General features: G+C 53.3%; 1 non-coding gene across 1 annotated transcript in view; it reads left to right on the top strand.

Annotated features, from left to right (window-relative positions):
* Positions 1-6,177: 6,177 nt before the first annotated feature.
* Positions 6,178-6,284, top strand: part of LOC124561088 — a 1,910-nt gene continuing 1,803 nt past the window's right edge. The window contains exon 1 of the ribosomal RNA XR_006969542.1: positions 6,178-6,284. This exon is cut by the window's right edge and continues 1,803 nt beyond it. This is a non-coding gene — a ribosomal RNA (small subunit ribosomal RNA).

The raw sequence follows: 6,284 nt of genomic DNA, 5'->3' as shown, positions 1-6,284 counted from the left end.
CGAGACGAGACCCCCCAGGGGCTGGCCGCCAACAGGGGCACGTGTGGGCTGCTTTTGCTTTTGCTTCTGTACGGCGTATCGGTCTGGCCGGGCGCGCCGCACCCAGGGCGCTGCATTGGGTGCGGCGGACGGCGGCGTATCGGTTGGCGGGCCCCTTGCCGCCTGCGCGGGCGCTGCGATGGGTGCCGCCTCCGTGCGCGCGGCGGGGGAGGTGGCGCCGGCCGGGCGCCTTGTGTCCTGCCGCGCTACAGCGTATCGCTTTGGCGACCGGCGATGGGTGCCGCGATGGGTGCCGGACGGTCGATGTCGGCCCACCGGCCGGCGCGCCGCGCGGAGGCGGCGTCGTCGGGCGGGTGTCGGGCGGTGCCCGGCGGTCGACGGTACGTTTTCGCCGTCCCGTGGTAACACAGCGTCCACCGCAGTACGGTGACCTACAATACCACTCCACTATGGATGTGAAATAAAATATAATAACACATGATGCTCCGCAAGAAAATAGACTTGGGATAGGGTGTGTCGTTGGCAAGTCCCCGGGGCGGCTAGTGTGGGTGGTGATAAGTCCGTAGTGGGCGAGGTATTACGACGATGCCGCCACCTATGCGAATGTGACGCAACGACATTGACATCCAGCCCAGAAACGGCACCTCCATCTACAGGGATCCGACGGAACTACGCCAACCATGCCGGCAAAACGGTATCGCCATCTATGAAAATACGGCGAAACCACATGCAATACCTCCATCTATGCGAATCTGACAACACTACGTCCGCCATGTCGAGCGCACCACAAAACACAGCGCCATCTGTAGGTCTCCCGCGGCATGACGTCCTGCAACGACGATACCGCCATCTATGAGACGCCAAGCCGACCAAGACATCGATGGGCCCACAGTGCCCATCTTTCGACCCCACCCACAAAGCCTGCGTCCTCTGTCGACCACAGCACCCCAACGCCAGCGCCTCTGCCGCACGAAATCGTGGACCGGCAATCACTCCACCTGCGCCCCACTCCAACCGCCCAACTCGCAACTCCAGCGGATGAACGGCGGACTTTTCCCGCAGTCGCAATGTGCAATCCACCCCTATAACATGCGTTTCATGAAGAGTTATCTCCAATATGCGACATTCCCGCTGTCCCTATACATGAGCTGCGGGCTGTACCAGTTACGAGCTAGAGACGCGACCGCGTTGCTCTCTGTACGAATGCCGATGCTGAGCGGTCAGCTAGGAGGCGCTCCATCCATGTCGGTACCGGTGAGCGTTGCACTCGCAGTCGCAAGAACGTACGGCAAGTATATTACCTGGAAGAGTCAATGACAGTCCACGCCCCCCTGCGTGGGAAGAGTCTTTCTAGGCCATGACCCACCGGAAGGGCGCAGCGTCCCCCACCCCAGACATGTGACGTCACACCATCGGTATTGACGACTAGACTGATTCCTTATAATCATTTGCCATACACCGGTGGAAGCTGCCGAGACGAGTAACTACATAGCGGGCTCGCCGTGTCACTAATGTACAGAGATACAACAGTTTCGACTGGAACCGGATTAAACGTATACACGGCGCTGATTAGTAATAGATAGAGCCATCAGAATACAGATAATGTATACAACTGTCCGTATACATGCTGAAAGACTCTGCTCACAATCACAACCACACGTCAGCCACACACCCTTATCACGCACTACTCTCTGCCTGTAACACGCACACAGACAATATGTAAGCACCAGCATGGAACAACACCCAGTGCATCCTCTCCGCCACATTAGACAATCCACACTGTCATAACCAGACTGGGAGGTCCACTCAGAAAACAGAATATCCCACCCACCCGACAACCACCATTGCTCAGCCAAGCCACCAACACCCACACATGTCCTACACAGGGGTGCACCCAACATCACAATACTGCCTCCTCTCACAGCACACAAACAATGGCAGGAATGAAAGACACAGGTCTGCCACAAGCATGGAATGAGAGCGCCGCCTGTCATGAGCCAAAGGTGCATCCTGACGTGGCAAATCAGATGATGCCGCAGGCATCCACTTACTATAATCACAATCAACAAACCGGCCGCCCCGCCCCGCCCCCCATTAAACCTTTCCTTACAACAATGTGTACCTTAACCTAACCTATATCGTACCGTAACCTAACCTATATCGTACCGTAACCTAACCTATGTCGTACCGTAACCTAACCTATGTCGTACCGTAACCTAACCTATGTCGTACCGTAACCTAACCTATGTCGTACCGTAACCTAACCTATGTCGTACCGTAACCTAACCTATGTCGTACCGTAACCTAACCTATGTCGTACCGTAACCTAACCTATGTCGTACCGTAACCTAACCTATGTCGTACCGTAACCTAACCTATGTCGTACCGTAACCTAACCTATGTCGTACCGTAACCTAACCTATGTCGTACCGTAACCTAACCTATGTCGTACCGTAACCTAACCTATGTCGTACCTTAACCTAACCTATGTCGTACCTTAACCTACCCTATGTCGTACCTTAACCTAACCTATGTCGTACCTTAACCTAACCTATGTCGTACCTTAACCTAACCTATGTCGTACCTTAACCTAACCTATGTCGTACCTTAACCTAACCTATGTCGTACCTTAACCTAACCTATGTCGTACCTTAACCTAACCTATGTCGTACCTTAACCTAACCTATGTCGTACCTTAACCTAACCTATGTCGTACCTTAACCTAACCTATGTCGTACCTTAACCTAACCTATGTCGTACCTTAACCTAACCTATGTCGTACCTTAACCTAACCTATGTCGTACCTTAACCTAACCTATGTCGTACCTTAACCTAACCTATGTCGTACCTTAACCTAACCTATGTCGTACCTTAACCTAACCTATGTCGTACCTTAACCTAACCTATGTCGTACCTTAACCTAACCTATGTCGTACCTTAACCTAACCTATGTCGTACCTTAACCTAACCTATGTCGTACCTTAACCTAACCTATGTCGTACCTTAACCTAACCTATGTCGTACCTTAACCTAACCTATGTCGTACCTTAACCTAACCTATGTCGTACCTTAACCTAACCTATGTCGTACCTTAACCTAACCTATGTCGTACCTTAACCTAACCTATGTCGTACCTTAACCTAACCTATGTCGTACCTTAACCTAACCTATGTCGTACCTTAACCTAACCTATGTCGTACCTTAACCTAACCTATGTCGTACCTTAACCTAACCTATGTCGTACCTTAACCTAACCTATGTCGTACCTTAACCTAACCTATGTCGTACCTTAACCTAACCTATGTCGTACCTTAACCTAACCTATGTCGTACCTTAACCTAACCTATGTCGTACCTTAACCTAACCTGTATTGCGCCTTAACCTAACCTGTATTGCGCCTTAACGTAACCTGTATTGCGCCTTAACGTAACCTGTATTGCGCCTTAACGTAACCTGTATTGCGCCTTAACGTAACCTGTATTGCGCCTTAACGTAACCTGTATTGCGCCTTAACGTAACCTGTATTGCGCCTTAACGTAACCTGTATTGCGCCTTAACGTAACCTGTATTGCGCCTTAACGTAACCTGTATTGCGCCTTAACGTAACCTGTATTGCGCCTTAACGTAACCTGTATTGCGCCTTAACGTAACCTGTATTGCGCCTTAACGTAACCTGTATTGCGCCTTAACGTAACCTGTATTGCGCCTTAACGTAACCTGTATTGCGCCTTAACGTAACCTGTATTGCGCCTTAACGTAACCTGTATTGCGCCTTAACGTAACCTGTATTGCGCCTTAACGTAACCTGTATTGCGCCTTAACGTAACCTGTATTGCGCCTTAACGTAACCTGCATTGCGCCTTAACGTAACCTGCATTGCGCCTTAACGTAACCTGTATTGCGCCTTAACGTAACCTGCATTGCGCCTTAACGTAACCTGCATTGCGCCTTAACGTAACCTGTATTGCGCCTTAACGTAACCTGTATTGCGCCTTAACGTAACCTGTATTGCGCCTTAACGTAACCTGTATTGCGCCTTAACGTAACCTGTATTGCGCCTTAACGTAACCTGTATTGCGCCTTAACGTAACCTGTATTGCGCCTTAACGTAACCTGTATTGCGCCTTAACGTAACCGATATTGCGCCTTAACGTAACCTATATTGCGCCGTAACGTAACCTATATTGCGCCGTAACGTAACCCACATTGCCCCTTAACGTAACCTATATTGCGCCGTAACGTAACCTATATTGCGCCGTAACGTAACCCACATTGCCCCTTAACGTAACCCACATTGCCCCTTAACGTAACCCACATTGCCCCTTAACGTAACCCAACACACGTTGGGCCTTAACCCAACACACGTTGGGCCTTAACCCAACACACGTTGGGCCTTAACCCAACACACGTTGGGCCTTAACCCAACACACGTTGGGCCTTAACCCAACACACGTTGGGCCTTAACCTGCTCTGTAATTGTCATACGACGCGTTAAATTAGTGTAGTGTTGCCTAACTGCAACCCCCGCAATATAGTTTGCTACTCGCACTGCCCGGTCCCCAGTGTATCGCTTCATGTTAAACACCTTGCAGCTATACACTGTAATGTGGATGGCAGCAGGACGTACATGCTCAATGCCCTTTGCAGTTGTTCATTGGCATTTGCAGTTGTTCATTGGCATTCGCATGGCGAAGCACTTAGCCTACGCTGTGGTACGGCCTGTGTCAACTGTCCGCTGATGTTGTACGTCCAAATCACACACTGTACTGCACATTGGTCCTCATGTACTGAATGATACATCGTGGTACATGTGACCGTACAACGACTGCGCCAACAACGGCGAACCATGCGGTCCAAATGTTGTGCACTCAGCTACGTGTCGTCTCCCTATAAGAGCTGGATTGCAGTGTGGTATGCCCTGGATGGCGATCAGCATGAGCCGTCTGTTGATGTAGTGGCGCGTGTTGTCAGACGTAGTCGTCTCTTCTCACACACCGTGATAGCACGGTGCACTGCGTTCCACATCTGCGACATGCGACAGAGGCCGGTTGACAGTCGTTCGCGCAATGGACATCGCATACGTACGGGGGCCACCTTCCACGTGTTCGCTAAGCGTGGACATGTTGTTGCGTGTATGTGGGCAGACAGTGTGTCGTGACACCTGACACAGGCATGCAACAATCGTTGAATTTGCAAATGGCGATGGACGCCTACGTTTGCTGGTGACGTTACGCAAATGAACAACTGGTAAACCGTTGTGGTGCGGTTGTTCTCGCTAGGGGTGAATCAGTGATGGCGACGATCGGTTGAGCTACCAACCGGTTGTTGCAGCGATACCCACCATGCCCACGAACGTGAATGGCATGTGGGTGTGAAGCGATACGCGGCGGTGGCTGGGTGGGACCGTCCCCGGCCGGTGAGGGGGGGCCTCCCGGCGTGTTGGCCGTGCGGTGCGTGGGCGCACGCGCTACAGCCGGCTGGTGGGGGCGGCCAGTGGCAGGCGCGCCGGCCGACGGAGGCGGCAGGCGGCGCAGCTGCGCGCCGGCGCACCCTGCACGCGGCGCCGTGCGGCCAAAGTAGGTCCTCGCGGGCCCGGTGCGAAGCGCGGTGGACATCTGCAGTGTGCTGGTCCGATTGAGGACTGTGTGCGCTGAGGATGCGCCGCCGCCCGGCGCTCGGCGCCGCGACGCCGTCTGCTGCTCGGTCGCCTCTGCGGTTCTCGCAGGTGGTTTGTATCGCAGCTGTGCGGACGTGTTGGCGCGTGCGCTGTGCTGGGAGAGTTCGCTTCGGCACCCAAGTGGGGCTTTTGTCCTTCTGTGGCGCTGGCGTTGGAGCTGCCGGTCACCGTAGGTGGCGCGTGTTGTCTCCCGCCGGCAATGCCACGACAGCACGCTCCCGGGCCTCTGTCGGCAGCGGCAAGCTCAGTTGGGAGCACGGGTGGTCGCACCTAAAGCGTCTACTCGCCAAACTCCGGGCGATTGCGCCTCTCTCGAACCCGACCAAGTACTTAGGACGGCGCTGCGCGCCGCCGGGACCTGAGAGGGTTTCGAGGTGTATGGTGCAGGGGAGCTCAGCCTCCTCCTGTTTGCAGAATAATTGAGCGGACGCTTGCGTGTTCGCGCGGGCCCCCGGGACACACTCCCGGGCGGCCGGCTGCTCAGCTCTAGTTGACGCAGCTCCCTGGTTGATCCTGCCAGTAGTCATATGCTTGTCTCAAAGATTAAGCCATGCATGTCTCAGTACAAGCCGCATTAAGGTGAAACCGCGAATGGCTCATTAAATCA

The sequence above is a fragment of the Schistocerca americana genome, unplaced genomic scaffold (assembly GCF_021461395.2).
Source record: "Schistocerca americana isolate TAMUIC-IGC-003095 unplaced genomic scaffold, iqSchAmer2.1 HiC_scaffold_1149, whole genome shotgun sequence".
Lineage (NCBI taxonomy): Eukaryota > Metazoa > Arthropoda > Insecta > Orthoptera > Acrididae > Schistocerca > Schistocerca americana.
The sequence above is the reverse complement of the archived record's forward strand: the minus strand, read 5'-3'. Positions and strand labels throughout refer to the sequence as shown.